At 39.3% G+C, this 21,845-nt stretch overlaps 1 pseudogene; it reads right to left on the minus strand.

Annotated features, from left to right (window-relative positions):
- Positions 1-1,833: 1,833 nt before the first annotated feature.
- Positions 1,834-12,908, minus strand: LOC117302546 (annotated as a pseudogene).
- Between the last annotated feature and the right edge of the window lie 8,937 nt (positions 12,909-21,845).

Consider the following 21,845-nt stretch of genomic DNA (forward strand, 5'->3'; position numbering starts at 1 on the left):
GTCGAAGTTGCGAGAGAATAATGGGAAGACACCCCTTGTCGCACAAGTTGTGTGCTTTCAGATGCCTTGAATTTGAGACCTCAACAATTCGAAACAGTACTTCTTCTCAAAAACTAGTTTTCTTCAGAGAGAGCCGTTACTCACAATGTTTTATACTAATAACATCTCTCCATTGCTCATTACCAAGTACGGTTTTTATGCTTAACAATTATTTGTTGAATTTTGAAAGGCATTAGAAAATGCTTCAAAACAACAGAATTTAGCCATTAACTTATTGTTTGGTGTAACGGACCCCAGAAAAGGTGTCTTCAAATCCTCAGTTTGTTGAAAAAAAAGCTAGACTTGAGTAGTAAAACGTTCGTGTAATGTAGACCTAAGCAATACACAACTGGCCTTTTGTTTCTTTATGTGCTTGCAAATTAGCCTGACAAAATACATTAATATTGACAATGTATTTTCTTGTTATTTGACCTGTTTTTTTTTTTAGGTAACAATTTTATTTAAAATTTAATCAATGTCTGTTCAATGATTAAAAGCGAAGCTGCCGTGGGAGTTTGGGTCCCAGGGGGCAATGATGTGTCATAGAAAAAATTAGGTTGATTTTTTTGCTCGAATAAGATGAAAATTTTATGTTTATTTAAACAAAACTAACTTCGGTGTGCTAGTGTAGTCAACACATTCACTTTGCTTACCAATCGGACACTTCGAGCCGGATGGTGGAGCATTACTTCTTCCTTTTAATTTGTTTTAAAGTTTACAGATTTTAGTGACTGGTAACTGTAAATGTAATCATTCGATAAATATGTTTTGGGGATTGACAAAAAGTGATCAGACAGAAACAAAATCACACTACAATTGCACGCACGTTAATCTCCCCCAGCTGATGGCTATGTGGTGCCCGGAAGCTCAGCTCACACGGTCTATTGGAGGGAAATGGTTGATCACCCTGGGGAGCCCCATGTGATCTTGACGTCACATTTGAAAAAAGTATTTACAAACTGGGGGGGGGGGTCGAACACACACACTTAGCCCACAATAACATCCGAGTTTTATAAATAACGCCCTCTGTTGGTCTAACAATTTTGCTGCCTTAGTTTTAACCATGGCGTTAATCTCCTATAATTGGAAAGGCGAGGGTCAAAGGTTGCCGATGATACCATAATGTACGTAGTGGTGTACCGAACGACAAAACAGCGGAGAATACAAATCAGCGATACTTCGCGCTATGTAGAAATAAAAGGGGCACAAATGAAACAAAAGTACGGTTTTTTTTATAGCTTCATGACTAAAATTAAGTTATCTGAATATTGACCATGAAAATATAGATCCTAAAGAAGTAGAACAAAAACGTTGTGACAAACAAAAAACCTCTCCACAACGACCCCTTCCACATGTAACCGTCCATTGCACGCTAATGCATTGCGCGAAATTTTACTCATTTTCACAGAGCGGGTCACTGGTCTCTGGCTACCACGGCGAACAAGTATATGGACAAGGCAAGGAAACACCAGGGCTACGTTAATATAAAGATCACAGGTTCAAATGTCAAATTAATTTGATTTTTGGGATTTGTTTTCATCAAACATTAAACTAAAATGTATCCAGTCAGTTTCTCATTTAGGCCTGGCGTTCTTTTCTTTTGTTTTGTATCTGTATGATTCAAAAGTGATATTACCGGAAAAAGTCGGTCTGATTTAAGCGGCTGTAAAAAAGGTTAACAGATTTCATGTTTTTGGTTGTTTGTTTTACTGTTTGCAAACACTATTAATCTATAATATTGGCTGTCTTTGCTATAAACTGGACAAAATACAGTCATTGAATTTCTTTTTCAATCTATAAACTTCGTACGAAAGAAAACAACAGTAAAGCCAAAATGGAATTTGGTCCAGTAGAGGGCGCCCCATTGTGGCAGTTTAACCCGGAAGCATATCTGACCACGTGGGCAATGTAGTGCTGTTCATGTACCCCGTGAAAAAAGATGCGACATTGGTCCATTGGCGTAAATAGTGACGTCCTCTCCACCATGAGTCTCTGAATCAATTGGGACAAGCGCTGGATGGTGAAAATCGGCAGCCTCTGCACAAACAAATAATAAAACATCGTTTATCACATTTATGATAAAACAATATTTATCACAATACAATGATTGTTTACACAAGTTAATTATTAACTTTATGAAATGGCAAAGGGGCACTTTCCCTTGGTAAAATCGTGTTTGCAAATACTTCCCTGTAACTTTGCCAAGTTATCGTATATGTTTAAGATTTAAAATATTTCAAAAAGTCTGCATAAACTCGGATTTAATTTTACTGAGTGGTGTACTTGAGTGGTACAAACCAATACTCAAAGTATTCAATTGGAGCTTTACCTGTGTTGGTATCCGTCAGATTCCGTCTCGAACCAGTACTTTTGAAGCTGTTTAACTCCTCAATTCCTCCAGGGCCGTTTGCATATGAGAGTGTTGTAAACGGCCAACCGTCATTCATCAGACCTTGACATTAATATGCAAAACCATTTTGTTGTAATTATAATTTAAATATGAACGGTTTGACGACGAATCACCACTCACTTATACAAAACTGAGAAACTTGCACAACTTGTTAACATTACTTACTGGTCAGAATTCAGTCTGAATTCGGGTAACTTAACGGAGTTTACTTTTTGTTTCAAAACATAATCAAGCTGCAGTCTACAAACAATTGGATTTATCGAGAGATATCGCCCTTTGAAAAAAAGGAAGTAAGTAATAATAGTTATAAACAGTCTCTCTTTAAACTCATCGTATACTATTTTGCATACAAATGATATTTGGAAAGATATAGCTTTTAATTGTTCAAAGACACTAGCACTATTGGTAATTGTCAAAGACAATAAAATATCAAACGTCGAAGTTGAATAATGAAAGTAAAAACGCCCTTGTCACACGAAGTTGTGTGCTTTTAGATGCTTGATTTCGATACATCAAACTCTAAGTCTCAGGTCTCGAAATCAAATTCGTGAAAAATTACTTCTCGAAAACTACGTTACTTCCGAGGGAGCCGTTTCTCACAATGTTTTACACTATCAACAGCTCTCCATTACTCGTTACCAAGTAAGGTTTTATGCTAATATTAAATTTGAGTAATTACCAATAACAATAACAATAACATAACATAACAATTAATATTTATAAGGCGCTATTCCGTCAAGATCATAGCGCACTAGAAAGAATTTAACTTGAAAAAAGGTGAGTCTTAAGGACTTCACGAAAAGCAGACAGAGTATTAGATTCCCTAATGGCAGTTGGGAGATTGTTCCAAATCATGGGCCCAGTCACACTGAAAGCCTTCTGCCCTAGAACTTTGTTTGCTCTGGGAACATTCAAGCGATTGATCGAAGAAATCGTGGAGGAGTGTAATGTGACAGTTAAGTGGTTATATAATGAAGCATAATAACGAGAAAAGCAATCTTAAAATGGATTCGTTCTCTAATTGGTAGCCAATGAAGTTCCCTAAGTGATGGGGTAATAATGTTCTCTCAAGGGTGTGGAACATACTAAACGAGCTGCACTAGTTTGTAGTCTTTGAACTCTGTCCAATTCATATGACGTTGCACCAAATAAAAGGAGATTGCCATAGTCAATACGAGAGAGGACTAAAGCTCTGACAACATGATGGAGAGTATCCTTATCCTGGTACCGTTTGATTCTCCTTAAGTTACGTAATTGAAAATGTATTGATTGGCAGAGGCTGGAAACTTGCTTGATCATTGTCATATTATGAAAATCAAATTTGATTTATAAGTTGCTGACAGAATCAGTAGGGTCGATCGATGTATCAGTTTTATTTTCATTGAGCTTAAGCTTGTTAGAAGTCATAGTGTCCACTGCCTTTAAAGTTATATTTGTGGATGAAACTTACCTCCTCTGCCGAGTATTGGACTACCACGATCAGCTGCTCCTCCTATAGAGAGTACATGGCTATGGTCGGCAGTTACAATAAATAAAGTCTCCATTTCATTGGTCATTGACATCGCCTTGGCTACAGCCTTATCCATTGCAATGGTATCTTGCAGGGCGTGGTAGGCTAACCCGTCATGATGCGCACGGTCAATTTGGCCACCTTGGTGTATCAATTCAAGATAGTATGATTTATTTGTGTTTGAATTATTGACATTTTATGAAAAATCTGGTAATGTGTCTTGTTCGTGAAGAATGTTCACGCTGTCACCATCTTGGTCATGTTCCCTGTTGCCATAATAGTAATGAATGCTAACATTCATTGCGCAAACATGGCACCAGCCTCAGTTTGGTTACAATGGAGTATAAAGTCAAGATGGTCACACCGTGATAAAGGTCTATAATCACGCTGTCACCATCTCGGTCATGTTCCCTGTTTCCATAACAGTAATGAATTATAATATTCATTGCGCAAACATGGCACCAGCCTCAGTTTGGTTACAATGGGGTATAAAGTCAAGATGGTCACACCGTGATAAAGGTCTATAATCACGCTGTCGCCATCTTGGTCATGTTCCCTGTTTCTATAACAGTAATGAATGCTAACATTCATTGCGCAAACATGGCACCAGACTATTATTTCGTCCAGCCTCAGTTTGGTTACAATGAGTTTGAATGGAGTAAAATCAAGATGGCCACACCGTGATAAAGCAACATCATAGACGGAGTTTTTGTCAACCAAGATTTTAAAACTAGGAAAAGACATGAATACAAAGATAACAAACGTTGGCCCTAGTTTTTAAGAATGTTCGATTGCAACCAATTGGGATGTATTCTTTTTAATTACAAGTTTGCAGCAATGTCTATTTTGGTGACAAAATCTAGTAGGTCGGTTGATGTTTTGCTATTATTCGGTCGTGCATGCCAACCTGCGTGGTTTAGTTATCAACAATGAAAATACATACAACCTGTTACTGAACAATGGCATCAAAGAGACAATGCAAATACTCCATAAAACGAGGTTTCAGATTGTCAATGATTTTCTTAGCCACATAAGTAAGAGGTAGGGCCTAACGACAAGCTCTTGCGAAACAGCAGCAATGACACAAAGGGCTCATGTAACCTTGTCCAAGGCTCTTTACACAAGCACCGACCCGCTCTGAATTCACAAACTGCATAGATACTATACTGCACGGTATATAACAGTACTTAATACGGTGGGGTCGAAGCATGGTTTTTCGAGGTTGTTGTACCTCATACAACGAGGATGCAACTAGACTCGTTGTAACCTCGTTGATACATCGAAAAGCCATGCTTCGACCCCACGGTATCAAGTACTGTTATGTACCGTGCGGTATAGTATCTATGCAGTTCGTGAATTCAGAGCGGGTCGGTGCTAACGTATAGAGCCTTGGACAAGGCTAGGGCTCTTGAAACCAATTAACAAACACTCTACGAAAACCATAAACCTGTATGTTGTAATAATAACTTACCCTCAACCATAAGGAAGAACCCGTCTTTGTCCTTCTGAAGTATCTCAATGGCCTTTTCTACCATCTCAGACAATGAGGGCTCACCCCCTACGTCATTCATTCGGTTACCTTCAAATTGCATATGACTGGGCTCAAACAAACCTGAAAGGTAAGCAAAGTTAATACAACTGTCAAACAAAAGTTTCTATATTAAATCGTCCTGGTTAGTTATAAAGTTCAAACTGACGCCTTTTCACTTGTTCAGTGTATATAAATAAATTAGATAGTCAAAGGTTTCTTCCGTGCTTGACAGCTCCCTATTAGAGAGGTTCCGCAGAGTCACCGATACTCTTACGTGAACGGATACGTCATAATACGTCATCACTTTTTGAGGCCCATGGGGATGTGACGTATAACCGAATAATCGCTCAAAACGGGAATCTGTGGCCATACACTTAAATAAGAACGATTATATTTTGTTCATGTTTTTGGAGCGGATTGTTATTTTTTAATGCACCAGGTTTTCACCATGTCTTTTAGAGGTATCATACATGGATGTAGTTGGACATTGTTCCACCATGCTTCAAAAAAAGACAAATGGACCAAAAAGTTAGGCGACGCATGTCAGTTTAGCCTGTGGAGTTTTTATGTACTGTACATTTGGTTAATAGCGCCCTCTTGAGCCTCAAGTTGAGGGTATTCGTTAGAGTTTTGCAAAACAAAACTACACAGCTCACTTGACGCGAACGCGTACGGTTCGATATCTGTATGCGTATTCGTATCCGCGACTCTGTGAAACCTCTCTAATAAGACGGACACAGATTGTACGTAATATTGTGATATAAAAATAAAAATAATAAAAAAAGTGCAAAAATGTAATGGGGTAAAACCGAATTAGGTTTGCTGGAATATAAAACTTAACTCTCATTCTACCTCGTCATCACCTCCACTTCGGACTTACATGAGATTACATTTTCCAACGGAGTATTTAGTCACAGTTGAGAGAACATGAAAAGATGTTCCTGGTATAAATGCCCCACCACGCCCAGTGCACCCCAATACATTTTTCTGTGCCGTAGTATGCGTACATCGAATTCTATACTTCGTACAATTACGGGTATATGTTGGCACTTTGCACCATGGACAGCTGCAACGAACCAGATTTCCTTGAGTTGATGGCTGGCACTTCGGGTGCAATTGATACCAAGGAAGACCCGGGTCTGGGACAAGGTGAAAATTCATCAATCGGCAGAACTTCGAGCAAGCTGAAAGTTAAAGGCCGAAAGCCTAAGTGCTCATTGGTCCCGTCATCAGACACGGTTTCCCGGCAAGAATTTGCGGATGTTTCAGGGAAGCTTGCATGTATGGCCGAAGCCATCGAAAACATGCAGACTGTGATACTTAGTCGACCCGCCAAGCAGCCTAGCCTATCATTGGATTCAGAATCCGATACAGAGAGTGCCTCAAATGCAATAGAAGAGCTCCTAAGAGAGTCAGCAGGGGCTAAAAACATCATGCCATGACGATCAGTTGTTGGACTATTTTGAACAACTATATGCGGAGGACGCACCGACCGCCGATGCAGACAATGATTAATTGGCTAAGGTAGTGGATAAAATGGTCCGCCACAAATTGCCGTAGGACAAGGCCGTGGAAAAGCTCAAAGCTATCCAAAGACCGACCAACGTCAAAAATGTGGAGTGCACACGGGTTAACCCTGAGATATGGAGCTCACTAAAGTCGAAGACCCGCTCTCAGGACATAAAATTCCAGAAAGTGCAACAGGCACTTCTTAAAGGAATTATACCCGTAGTTGGGGTAATAAACTCACTGATGTCCAGACCCGCTGCCACTCAGGGAATCCCTGATTTCAAGAGTGAAATCACTAAGCTATTAGATGCGGTGGCCATTATTGGACATGCCAACCAGGAACTGAATGTGCGAAGACGGGATTTGATTAAGCCCGATCTTAACAAGCAATTTTCCGGTCTGTGCTCGCCACATGTGCCCGTAAACAGGGTTTTTATTTGGTGACGATTTGCCCCAACAGTGCAAGGACATACAGCAGACCAACAAAATTGGCAACAAAGTTGGCTGGTTGACTTTCAGAGGAAACGACAAACATGATCGAAAACGACCCATGCATCACAGCCACAGGGGATAACACGACCTACACCACCAGCCAATTCAGAAGAGGTGGTCGTTTAAACTACCAGCGCCAAAACAGACATGAGACACTCGGTGGAATGCCAAGCCACGGCAAGATGTGGAGACGGCAAAGTAAGCCCGCATGTCCCTACAAGTACAACCACAATGGTAAGTACAACATGCATTAAATCTAGCAAAATTGCAGGTAGATTAGCACAATTTGTTACAAAATGGCAAGAAGTAACTTCAGATAAGTGGGATCTAGATGCTATAAAGCACTATGAAATAGAATTTGGGAAACTACCATTTCAATCGTTCCTCCCTAAACAAATACATTTTGCTCCCAATGACTAGGTTGAAATCATCTCGATAGAAATTGATAAACTTCTCCAAAAAGGAGCAAATACACTTGCTACCCATGAATATGGTGAGTTTGTATCAAACATTTTCATCCGTCCAAAGAAAGACGGGACTTTTCGCCCAATTATCAACCTTCGCCAGTTGAATAAATCAGTTGCTTATGTCCATTTTAAAATGGAAACAATTCATTTTGCACTGCAATTAATCCGACCACAATGCTTTATGGCATCAATTGATCTTAAAGATGCGTACTTTACAGTACCGATTGCCAAAAACCACCGCAAATACTTGCGCTTTTTGTGGCAGAACAAATTGTTCGAATTTACCTGCCTGCTTTTCGGTTTAGCTTGTGCACCGAGGGTATTTACAAAGATAATGAAACCTTTGATAGCCTCTTTAAGACTAATGGGGCACGAATCTTGTGACTACATTGAAGACGCATTGTTGATAGGTGCAACAAAAGAAGTGTGCATAACCAATGTTAAAGCTCGAGTTGCCCTCACCCAAGAATTAGGATTTATAGTCAATACTGGGAAATCTGTTATGGAACCAACGAAGTCCATTGTGTTTCTGGGTTTTACAATAAATTCGGAAGATATGACAATTGCTGTTCCTCCAGCAAAAAATAGCAAAACTGAAGTGGCTATTCAAAACATTATTGTTGCCAATAGTCCAAAAATTAGGGACGTTGCCCGAGTAGTGGGTTTTTTAGTCTCTTGTGATATCGCCGTACCGTACGGCACGTTATTCAGAAGATCTATCGAATGTGAGAAAAACGCAGCATTGACTGCAAACCACGATAATTTTGATGCAAGAATGTCATTGTCTGACCAAGCTAAGGCAGACTTAAATTGGTGGCTTATTAATCTACAGTATGCTAGTGCCCCCATTCACAGAAATAAGCCAGATTTCTTGGTTGAAACTGACGCATCCCTCAATGGCTGGGGTGCAAATTGCAATGGGCATATGCTAGGTGGACAATGGTCAGCTGAGGAAGCTGCATGGCATATTGAGCTTAAAGCTTGCTTTTTTGCCTTACAGTCCCTTTTCAGTAACCATAGGGACATTCATGTGCACCTTAAATCGGACAACACAACTGCCGTATCATACATAAAGTTTTTGGGCGGCACACACTCCCTACAGTTAAATAAACTGGCCAGGGAAATCTGGCTTTGGTGTTTGAATAAGAAAATATGGCTGTCCGTTTCATTCCTGCCGGGTATTGAAAATGTGAGTGCTGATTTTGCATCACGTCACTTCCATGAAGAGATCGAATGGAAGTTACACCCAGAAGTTTTCCGGAAGATTATCGATATCTTTATGACACCAAATATTGACATGTTTGCGTCAAGATTGAACCATCAGATACAACCTTGCGTATCGTGGAAACCTGATCCCAATGCAATCTTCAATGATGCGTTTACGCTAGACTGGTCAAACTATAAAATCTACGCGTTTCCCCCATTCTGTCTTATTGGGAAAGTATTGACAAAGATTGAATATGAGGAGTAAACAGCCATACTTGTTGCTCCACTTTGGCATACACAAGCATGGTTTTCCTAAGATGCTTAAACTGTTGGTGAACAAACCAATTATTTTGCCAAAAAGAGCTAATTTACTCTCACTCCCTTCCTCATGTAGACTACACCCATTGCGAGATCGGCTGCAACTGATGGCATGCCATTTGTCAGGGAAACCTACAGAGCCAGGGAATTTCGCAGCACGCTGCCGACATTATTATCTCATCCTGGCGGACTTCAACTAAGAAATCTTAGCGATCAGCGATCCAAAAATGGGTTCTGTTCTGTGCTCGAACAAAGAGTGATCCACCTCGTGCGACTGTAGCGGTGATTCTAGACTGCTTAACAGAGGAATTTGACAAAGGTAGTAGTTACAGCACTCTGAACACACTACGTAGTGCATTGTCAGCGATACTAGCCCCTATAGATGGGACACCAATTGGAGCCCTCCCACTGATAAGAAGGTTCATGACAGGTGTGTTCAACGTGAGACCTGCAATGCCAAGATATACTTGTACATGGGACGTTAATACTGTGTTACAATACCTAAAAAAATTTGGGTCCGTCTAATAAGTTGTTCTTAAAAGAACTCACTATGAAGCTAGTTATGCTTGTTGCATTAATTTCAGGACAAAGGTGTCAAACTTTATCGTTACTTAACTTAGACGATGCTGAAGTTACAGCTACACAAATTATCTTTGTTATATATAAGTTGACGAAAACCAGCAAGATTGGCAAACTGCCTGTTAGTTTGGTGCTACCCAAGTACACTCATGATGACCAACTTTGTGTCATGGCAACGCTAAAACAGTATCTAATTAAGACGAAACCCCTAAGGGATACGCAACGGTGTTTGTTTGTAAGCTATGCGTCACCCCACAAACAAGTAAGGTCAGAGACAATATCTCGCTGGATCAAGAACACATTGCATGAGTCTGGCATTGACACAGCCAAGTTCAAAGCACACAGTACTCGATCTGCTGCCTGCAGTGCGGCCTTTCAAAATGGAGTACCACTGAACGTTATTTTAAGCACTGCCCATTGGGCAAGAAGTAGTACTTTTGCTAAATTCTATAACAAACCGGTAGAGCAAACAAATCACAGCTTTGCAAATGCAGTTTTGGCTGGTACAACTAAGTAGGTTGGTTATTTCCTTAATTAAGAAATGCTGACGAAATTTGTTATATTAATGCACAATTTGTTCTTGCTTGTTCATGTTAACAACCTAAAGAGCTCAGAGTTATAGCTCGTCTATTAAACTGTGGTAAACCATCGAGTCATATACACAATCATGTCTTTTATTGCATGTTGCCCGTCTCTGTGATCTAAAATTTCATGTAAGTCCGAAGTGGAGGTGATGACGAGGTAGAATTCTAAAATTAAACGAATAGAATGAAGTTTAATTGGAATTCTACCGAGTCTATCACTGACACTAAAGGACTTACATTAATTCCCTCCACATTAGGTTGCAACTTCAATTAGTTGACTCTCCCCTTTTCGCCGGGCACTATATGTTCCTTGTTGAAAAATGTATTAGGGTGCAGTGGGCGTGGTGGGGCATTTTTACCAGGAACATCTTTTCATGTTCTCTCAACTGTGACTAAATACTCCGGTGGAAAATGTAATCTCATGTAAGTCCTTCAGTGTCGGTGATAGACCCGGTATAATTCCAATTAAACTTCATTCTGTTCGTTTAATTTTAGAATTCTACGACAATTATGGTACCCTACGTCTATGTCACCGCAGTTTGTAAATGACGACGTGCGGCATCTAGCCTAATCCCCACATCCCCGCATCATGTACGTACATGTACATTTAGCTCAGTATAGATGCGGCGCAAGGGTTGTAGGCAAAATCATGTTCCAAACGACATACCTTGGTTACATTGGCTGTGCCATACAGACGATAGATTGTACTTGTTCAAATTGGTACATGAAGCAACAACTCACTTAAAAGATTGTAAGTTTCAAGTGGATTGACGTCTTTAAATTGTTCCAAATTCCACACGTACTTGCTGTTTGTCTTGTCTTTACCTGCTTGCCATTCGTCTTAAACAAAACATAATATTGTAAAAAACATTTAGTGAAATAAATCCTTTACTTCATGTGACCGAAAGAAAACTAAATGCTGTGGAACTATAAATATCTTGAAAACATCTATAAAGTCAAGGTTTGATCAAGTGTAACTATTTCGATGAGAGATACTTCTACAAGAAAACAAACTTTAAAAAGAACAATAAAAAAAAAGGAAAAGAAAATAAGACGAATAGATTCATTACCATTAAATAAGTTCGTCTGGATTGCGGAAGAATATTAAATTAAAGATTTGTTTTTACAAATCCAAAATTGTGTATGATGTTACTAAACATATAATTTACAAAGCTCCTAGCTTAGGAGTGAAACGTAACTACTAGTACTAAATTATATGTTAAAGGTTCACAGATTTACAAATAACTTACAGGGTTTACAGAAGGCAGTGGTGAAAGACTTCTCTTGAAATATTATTCCATGAAATGCTTTACTTGTTGAGAAAACAGCAAAACAATATAAATTCTCATTAACGAGAATTACGGATTTATTTTAAACACATGTCATGACACGACGAAACGTGCGGAAACAAGGGTGGGATTTTCCGTTTTTTTCTCCCGACTCCGATGACCGATTGAGCCTAAATTTTCACAGGTTTGTTATTTGATATAGAAGTTGTGATACACAAAGTGTGGGCCTTGGACAACACTGTTTACCGAATCGGTCCAATGGCTTTAAGTATACATCATACATAATTTTGGATTTGTAAAAACGAATTTTTTATTTCAGATTCATTACCACTTTATATTCAAGTTCATTCCTCCTATCTTCTATAACTACGCACCATGCTGTCTCTGTGGTAATGTCAGCGTCTTCTGGACGATTCACCAATTATCGACTTACCAATATTGATTTACCCTTGTCGTTTCAACATTATCTTTTCCCATTATCGATTCTCCATTTCTGATTCACAGTTATCTTTTTACGACTATCGGTTCACCATTATTGATTCACAAATATTATCGAATCACCATTATCGTTTCACCAACATCGAATAGTCGTTATTGATTTACAAATATCGACTCACCAATATCGACTAATAATTATCGATCAACCATTTTTGATTCACCATTATCAATTCAGCATTATTGATTTCAGTAGCTCGGTTTCTATGGAATCTGGATGGGATCAGAAGCTGTTAAAGCAAAATGGTGCAATAGTCATCAATAATTGGGTTTAAGTTTCATCAGGTTTACATACCGATGAGATTTCGTCCATCATTTCTAGATCCAGCTTTAGAAGAGTCTTTAGGATACTCTGGGTCGGCAGCTTCTCTCGGTAACATTTTCATCCTTCCCCCACCCATTATAACCTGGCATAGATTAATGAAGAAGTATAGTATAAAAATGACCGCACCCAAAGTTGGTGGTACATTCGAGTTCATTTTTTTGGTCGGCATACAGCAATGAATAGCAGGAAGGGTATTCTAGGAAGCTGCAGGGGCCTTATTCATGAATCCCTCGTAAATCGGTCACTTACGTGGCTCTAAGTAAGACTTTAGTAAGACTTTAGTAAGCCCTTACGTGTTATTCACGAAGCTTTCTTACCGCTTTACTACCGCGTTTCTTACTAAACCTCTAGTAACGCCTTCTTAAGCGGGAACGCGCTTGAGCTGAACAGTCATGGATTTGTTATGTAATTCACTGGAGCGTGATCTCATTGTCCATAACGAGTATTGGACTGGCTACAGTCATTTAGAAGATATTTGTCACCCTGCAAACATGGAGAGCCAGACTAAAGAAAGGAGGAAGACCGTTCAACGCGAGGAGGAGGCAAAGGGGTATTGGAAGGCGAAGTTTCTCGCCTGCTGAGATAGTGAAGTTAGTTGAGCTTGTTGCATCGAATTGGTAGGTGCTTAACAACAAATTTTCAGATGTTGTAACGCTAAAGAGAAAGGCCGACACCTGGGCAAATCGCGGTGAATCAACTGTGTTGGAAAAGTCCTCAGAACTACCAAAGTGGTTCATCACAAATGGGATGACATTCAGAGACTTCGCAAGCTTTCACACAACGCAAACATGCAATGAGAGTACAATATGTAGTTGGTTACCCCTAAACTAAAAATATAATATAAACAAATAAACGAAGTAAACCAAGTAAATGAAGTAAATGCTACAAAGCAACTCGTTCGCGCCTTTGTAACCTCCCGACTTGACATGGGAAACTCTCTCCTCTATGGACTGCATAATAATCAATTTACCGCTTTTCTCGCCTTCAAAATATTGCCCTCAGAATTGCAACCCGGTCCAACACTAGAGTCACATCACACCTATCCTACAAGATCTACATTGGCTACCCATTAAGGATAGAATCATCTTCAAGATCCTTATGTATGTCTATCGCTCATATCAAAAGGCACTTTATCACCATATCTCTCAGAAGGACTCCAACCCCATACTTCCAACCGCCAGTCTATATGCGATCTAATAACAAACATCTTTTAAGGAAACCCCTGGCCATAACATCATGGGGTGAAGGATCAATTACTTCTGCTGCTCCTTCATTATGGAACGACTTGCCGGATCACGTTAAACTTTCTCCTAGCTTTGTTCACAACTTCCCTCAAGCCTCATCTAACGAGGACTTCATAACTTTTTCCCGTTTATTGTGTCACTGCGCCATGAGCATATTTAGATGGATACCCGCGCATTATACATGCCCACTATTATTATTAATATTAACTAAACTAACAAATAAACATAAATAATTATTTAATGATAAAATAAAATAACAAAATCACGAACAATTTACTAAAAAGTAGGGAAAAATAGGTCAGTAAATTCTCAAAAATTTTGGGAAAGTTTCAGAATATGTCGCAAGGATTGTAGAACATATTACAAGTTGTTGTAATTGACATAAAGCTCAATTCGCTCGAAAATGTTGGCCAGGAATGTTGAAAAAGGGCTTAAGAAAACGCTTCGAAGCCGAAAACACCCCACGTAGCACTAGTAAGGACTTACGCACTCGATTGAAGTTACGAGTGCTTCGTGAATATGACGCAACTCGCTAAGAACGAACTAGTAACATGTTATACTTGTGGACAAGTCGTTAAATCGGCCCCACGCGCTGAGATGGTGGTCTCGCGAGATCACTGCTCTCGCGCGAACTGATGGCTCCCCGATTTCGACTCCTCATTAACGACTTGTACAAGCTGACAGCAGTTTGTGCACAGCCTATGGGCACTTCAAATATAACGATAACATTGTGTATAAAAATCTATAATAACAAATTGTGGGTTCTCTCGAATAACCCGAATAATTGAAATCAGCAAAACAACATCCCTAATTTTAACAACCACAGTCCAATCAAAGTTGATGGTCCTATCTAGACACCGTTGTTTAACTTATGTTTATGCTTTTCTAACGTTTTTAAACAATAATTTTCGTAAGTGAAAGTATAGATGAAAAAAGGGTGAGAAAACCTGACAACTGTTTCAAAATTGCACTTGGGCATTTTATTCATTTTTTGTGGCGATCAAATTATTATTGTTTGGGGCCAAATCACAACGCTTTTTTTTTTGCCAAAATCTCTCATGATATCGGATCGAAGGTTTAAACTCATACCCAATCGGCTGGTTATTGGGGCTAATATACGAGAAATTGTTGAAATATATAATGTCAAAGTTTTTGGGCTCTTTCGAATCACTAGAATTATGAAAATTATGACAATATCCCTAATTGTAACAATCACGGTCAAGGATCAAAGTTGATGGACATGTATCGTTATTTTCGCTTTTATGCTTATGCATTTTTGGCGAAGAAATTTTGAGAATTCTCAAGATTTTGGATCGAAGGTTTAAATTATACCCACGACTTTTCAAAAAAATAACGACAAGATTGTGTAAAAACAAATCTTTAACAAACAAATGTGGGGCTCTCGAATACCCAGAAATTCTGAAAATCAGCAATCTACAATCGTGGCAATGATCAAAGTGGATGGACCTACCTATAGACCTATCGTTGTTTTTAGCTTTTATGCTTAACCAACTTTCATGTGTGAAAGTGAGAAAACCTGACAACGGTTTCAAAACTGCACTCGCGCACTGTATATTTTTGGCGATCAAACTTTAAATTTTTCTGAAACAAACCACAACGCTTCGTTATTTTTTTGCCAAAACTTCCTCATGATATCGAATTCGAATGCTTAAACTAGACGACAAACTAGACGAAGAAATTTCAGCCGGACGTTGGGGCTAATTAAAAGAATACCGAGAAAATTGTTTAAAATAAAATCTGTTAAGAATTAGGCCTAATGTAGAATTTAAACCGACGGGTCTTATACTTGGTCAACAATTCTCCATACAATATTGAAGAATGCGTGTCGTCTGCTTAAAAATTAGTACTTAGTTAAATAAGTCTTGTTTCCTGACACCTTAATAATAGTTTTACATAGAATGCTGCAAGGTACCTGACGATTTACTTCATGGAGCGCCCTCAATCGATAGTGACCGTCCCATGTATTTGTGGGCCACTCGGCAGATTTCCCCAAGAGACGTGCACGAGGCACTTGCGTGACGACTGCATGATTTTCATTGTTCGCGCGCACACGTCCACGCAGCCCGGCCTGCCGGCCGGCCGCGGCAATTCCAAAAAAGCGCATCATACCTCTACCGAGCTCTCATATAACAGGACGATGTTTTGATCATGCAGACAAATATAGATCAAATTAGCTAAGTTACATTGCACCTGACATTAAATAACAGCAGGAATTCCGTAGATTGTTAAGATCGTTCATGAATCAATTCATTGATTCATGTTTACGTCATGATGATGTAGGCCCTTTAATTTTTGGACGGGTCACATGGTGGCAATAGTGATACGTGTACACCTGTTTGGACGACCGACCGTACAGGCCCAGCAGTACTCCACGATCCTGACGAAAAGAGGTAAGTTCAACCATAGAGCTAGGAGTTCAACTCAAATTGACATTGTTTTTGCTTTTCACCGACAATGACATGGTAAACAAAAACACGGAAATGGAAGCAAACCTATGGGAAGCCTTACCAAATACAATGCTTACCACGTTACCACCATGTCTACGACATTTGATTCAATTCAAGCAAGCAAGGAACAAGAAAGGACAGCACAAACTAAACACAACATGATTGACAAATTAATGTACATGTATAAATATTTAGGCCATGGTAAATGTTATGTGTATGCCCATTATGCTCAATATAGGTTCCTTTCGGTTCCTAGTACCTCCTGTGGTCATCCATTACAACTTTATACAGCCCGAATACACAGGAAGTATGAATCGTCGGGCTTTAGTTTGCGGTTGAACCAAGCTTGGCCACTCAAATTGTATAATATGTTTCTCAATGGAGGAAGTTACGAAAAAACTTAATCCCTACCTACCTACCCTGCTGTCTACTGAAGAAGAGGCTAGCCTTAGGCCTGGGTGGGTAATCACAAAATGTGCATCATTCGCCAGTTGGTCACTACTTTTTATGTCACCTCATAAACCTTGATTTTAATAACTGTATTTCTTTTTCTTTTTTTAGATGGCAGATAGGGGATTGCGAGTAAGCTTTTCCCCTCTTCCTAAGCAGCCTCTATTGACATAGATTGAAAGTGAAGACAGCCCTACCAAACCAAGACCTTCAAAGTCAAGAGGTGCTTCAGAGAACTCAACCAAGGCAGCAACCCCAGTACCCGAACAATGGCTGACAGAGATGGAGAGTGAAGAATTTGGTATGTTACTTGTTATCTTAGTTTCATTTAATGTAGAACAAGTACACAAATAATGCGTTTAAGGATGCTGTCTTTTTTCAAAGGAATGCTGATCAGATTTGTATTCAAAATTATCACGAAAAGATACAATTATTAAGTTTCAATCGGGGTAAAAAACACTTTTTGTATATTTCAAAACACAATTTCTTCAACAGTTTGGAGTGTCGGAACAAAAAGGGGTGTCGGAACATAGGGGTGTCGGAATATAGGTTCAGTTGACCCTGCGAGAAAAGGTGTTTTGAAAAGTAACATTGAAGTAACAATGAAGTTCGATTAACAATATCAAACATACACATTTTATTCATTTGCAAGGTTCGTCTTGGGAAGAAGGTAGCATCCAGGAAACCATCGGAGCTGGTTGTGGGGAAGATGGTTGCAACTCATCGGGAAGAGTACTCAAATGAATGGCCCCAAGTAGGGGAGGTAACATCTATAGATGGGGACAGTGTGAACTGAGATGGTTCACTGGAACATACACCAGCAAGTGGACTCAAATTAAAGTAAGGGCACCTGGTAAGAAGGGTTCTGATTCATTCAAAGCCACCAAAGTAGATCAAACATAATTGGAGAACTTTTTGACCTTACCAGGTGCAAAAAAACTACCCAGTGAAGTGCTAAGGTGTCTCAAATCAAAATATGAGGAAATATATGATTACAAATTGTTGACTCCCATAAACGGTCGACCGTGTTTTAGTTCGCAAAGTAAAAGGAAAACCACGCAATTTTGAGGCAAATTTGTGTGTATCATTGTATTCTACTCTAACAATATCTCTCAAAATATGCATTTTATAACAAACTACTACAAACGCTTTTTATAGACCAACTTTTCCGATCCATCCGAGGCAACGTGTTACTTTTAAGGCAGTGGACACTATTGGTAATTACTCAAAATAATTATTAGCATGATGGTTGTTGATGGTATAAAACATTATGAGAAATGGCTCCCTCTGAAGTGGAGTAGTTTTCGAGAACGAAGTAATTTTCCACGAATTTGATGTCTCAAAATCAAGCATCAGAAAGCACACAACTTCGTGTGACAAGGGTATTTTTTCATCCATTATTACCTCGCAACTTCGAGCTCAAATTTTCACAGGTTTGTTATTTTATGCATAATGTTGAGATACACCAAGTTACTACATTCAACACACAGCTCTTATACATGAGTATCCAACAGGATACTTATAAATAGTCAGCAATTTGAACTTTTAGGGTTACATGGCAAAACCATGGTCAGTCGCATTACGGTCAGTCGCATTACAGTTTGTCCGGTCACTTTAGCCGAGCACAAGGGAGCCCAAACTGAGTTTTTGTTTGGCACAATTGGGTTAGTTCCTTATTAACAAATTCAATAAATTAATTTCAGTGGATTTTTCTTCCAATTGAAATAACTCAATTTCTCAGTCAGTCTCATTACACACTGTTAAAGCTCAAACAAGTGTACTCACACATTGCTTAAATGAGAAACTCAAATTAAAATTCATTCTTGATTTTAAATAGTTGTACCTGCTGCTAATCACAACTATTAAAGTTTTGCTGGAAGAATCTTTGTGGGGGGAAATATTTAACTTTGAAGAAACCACCTTAATGTGCTCACTTTTTAGGGTCCGTTCACAGCTTGTGCAAACATCCCTGCATTTGTACAAAATGGTACAGAATGTGTAAACCAGTTAATGTCTGTTTCCTTTCATATGTTGGATATAACTTTTAAGTGGAAAGAAAGTTGTGACACAAATTGTTGCTGTAATATCCATGTTTGCTTGGAATTACCCTTGTACATATACATTAACTTCTCCTCTTGTCCCAGGTGTTGAAGTGCTATGATTTCATTTACTAAGTAGCCTACATCATCTGAAATGCTGAATTGAACAATGAATATGATGAAGGTCAGCCATTATTGTTTTTTGTTTTAATTAAAGTGCAAATCCTTGATAGTTTTTTTTTCATTCACATTTCAATGAAATCTTGAAATACTAAACCACATTTTCAAGAACCATCAGGCTGACTGGGGAAGGGCAATGGTAAAATATATTTGTGTTTGTTTATTACTGCTAAATGTATTTTGTTATTATGCTGCTATAGACGATGTGACCTGTGACATCACATGTTTACAAAAGAGCCAACAAGCCTGGACTTCCTGCAGGCAGAATTTGTACACACACAGCCTAATTGAAAAAAACTTAACATCTTATATTTTATGGAGATTGCATTGTCCAATTCTTTTGATATGATGAAAGGGGGTACAACTCGAAACTTGTCCAGCTTATACTTTCATAACTCGTGGATTTATGTGGAAGTTATGACACAAAATGTCAACTTTTCCATATGACCAGAGCAGTATATCACCTGCCATTTTAGCCAAAAAATGTACAAGGTCACACTTATTGTAAACACAGTACACATGGTCTATACTGCAAGCAATTAATATGTAAATAATGTACATGTAGCCTGTGATGCTACAGATCGTCGTTTTACTTAAGTTCAGGAATATTTTACTCAGCAATGAGACGCACCAAATTAATTGTAAAACTTTCTTTATTGTTCTTGATCCGCTGGTAGAATTACTTTATAATTACTGTGACGAATAAACTTTGATTTGACGATTGAGTTCTGATTGTATACAAGATTACTAATTAGTGTTGACGGTTGACTGGTGAAATAGAGGTGGCAATTAACTTACTGGATGGCGGTAGTTGGTGGTTGGTGTAGTCTAGTGATTGGTGATAGGTGATTTGGTGGATTGGTGGTGGTTCAACTAAAATATATAAAGAGAAAATAACAAATTGCAATAAATACATGAACCAAGGCCATACTTTGACTTAATCTATATAATCAATTAGGACTATAATCAATGGCATCAATAACGCATACATGAACGTATAATACAGAGCAACGTGCCTACATGTCATGTACAAACTTGTACACGAGTGTAATTTCCACTTGACAAAAAACCTTAGTTTTGCATAACAAAATACTTCCAAATTACTCAATATACTCAATAACAATGCTAAAATAAAATGAGAACACTCACTTTGCTGAGCTGCCTAGGTTTTGTGGCAACAGATGTCTCAAAAATAATGGGTCATGCCCTATATCTTGGCAATTTGCTGATGTCAATTGTACGACAAAAATAAATGTGATGAAAAATCGCGCCCTCTATTGATTTTTGAAAAAGGCGAGGCGCTGCACAAAAAAAAAGGTAAACAAAAAGAATATTCTGGCGGCTACATCCCGGCCCCTAATGACTGTATCCGGGAAACAGCATTACAAACAAAAGACCAACAGAATATTAGTCAAACATTCAATGTCCAAAATGTTCTTAGAGAGTCAGTCCAATCCTTGCTGGTTATGCGGTCTACATCTCTTCACCCTCTAGGAGGCACAGCTTATCTATGGGTCGGGTGTAAACTCCTGACTGTGTCTTCAACTGTACGGATCTGACCTTTCCGTCCTTGCCTTGGAAGGTTTCTCTCACAAGTCCTAGAGGCCATTGGTGTCTTGGGGTGTTTTCATGCATAACAAGCACCAGATCTCCAGATCGAACGTTGCGTTGAGGATGGAGCCATTTCTGCCTCTCCTGCAGCTGTGGAAGATACTCCTTGAGCCATCTCTGCCAAAATATGTCAGACAGATATTGTACTTGACGCCAACGTCTCCTGTAGATGTCTTGTTTCACAAATTTGCCTGGTGGTAGTTGAGGACCCGAACGAAGAAGCAGCAGGTGATTTGGGGTAAGTGGCATCGGGTCTCGCATATCGTCTGACAGCTTGGTGATGGGTCGTCCGTTAACTATCCCTTCGACAAGGCACATGAGTGTTTGGAGCCCTTCGTCATCGAGTGTCTGCTGATGAAGCAAGTTGTTGAGGATTGTTCGAACTGTTCTAATCTGCCGCTCCCAAACGCCTCCGAAGTGGCTGGCTGCAGGCGGATTGAAGATCCACTGAATCTCCTTTTGGCACAGAAAGTTGTCAATCTGATGTTGGTTCCATTCCTGGATGGCTTGACGGAGTTCTCGCATACCTCCAACAAAATTTGTTCCGTTGTCTGAACGAATCTCTACTGGCTTTCCCCGACGACTGATGAATCGCTGCATTGCGTTGATGAAGGAGTCCGTGTCCAAGCTATGGCTCACTTCAATGTGAATTGCCCTGGTGGCAAGACATGTAAAGATACAACCATATCTCTTTTGCATACTTCTAGCTCGCTTTACCATGAAAGGACCGAAGAAGTCTACTCCTACCATACTGAAAGGGGGCAGTTCCGGAGTCACTCTGTCTTTTGGCAAGTCTGCCATTTGTTGTGTCATCATAGGTGCCCTCTGCTTGCGACATGGGATGCATGAATTGATGACATTCTTCACAGCTGTACGTCCCTTGATGATCCAGAATTTCTGACGGATATCTGCAAGAGTACGTTCAATTCCAGAGTGACAAGCAATGGTATGGTAGTGCCTTATTATCAGGGTTGTCAGCGGATGTCTTGTTGGCAATATTCAAGGGTGCTTGATGTTGTCGGTGAAGGAAGCATTGGCTAGTCGTCCGCCAACTTGGATTATACCATCACCTGACCTTGTAGGGTTCAGCTTGCAGTAG

This window comes from Asterias rubens, chromosome 18 (genome assembly GCF_902459465.1).
Source record: "Asterias rubens chromosome 18, eAstRub1.3, whole genome shotgun sequence".
In the NCBI taxonomy this organism is placed as follows: Eukaryota; Metazoa; Echinodermata; class Asteroidea; order Forcipulatida; family Asteriidae; genus Asterias; species Asterias rubens.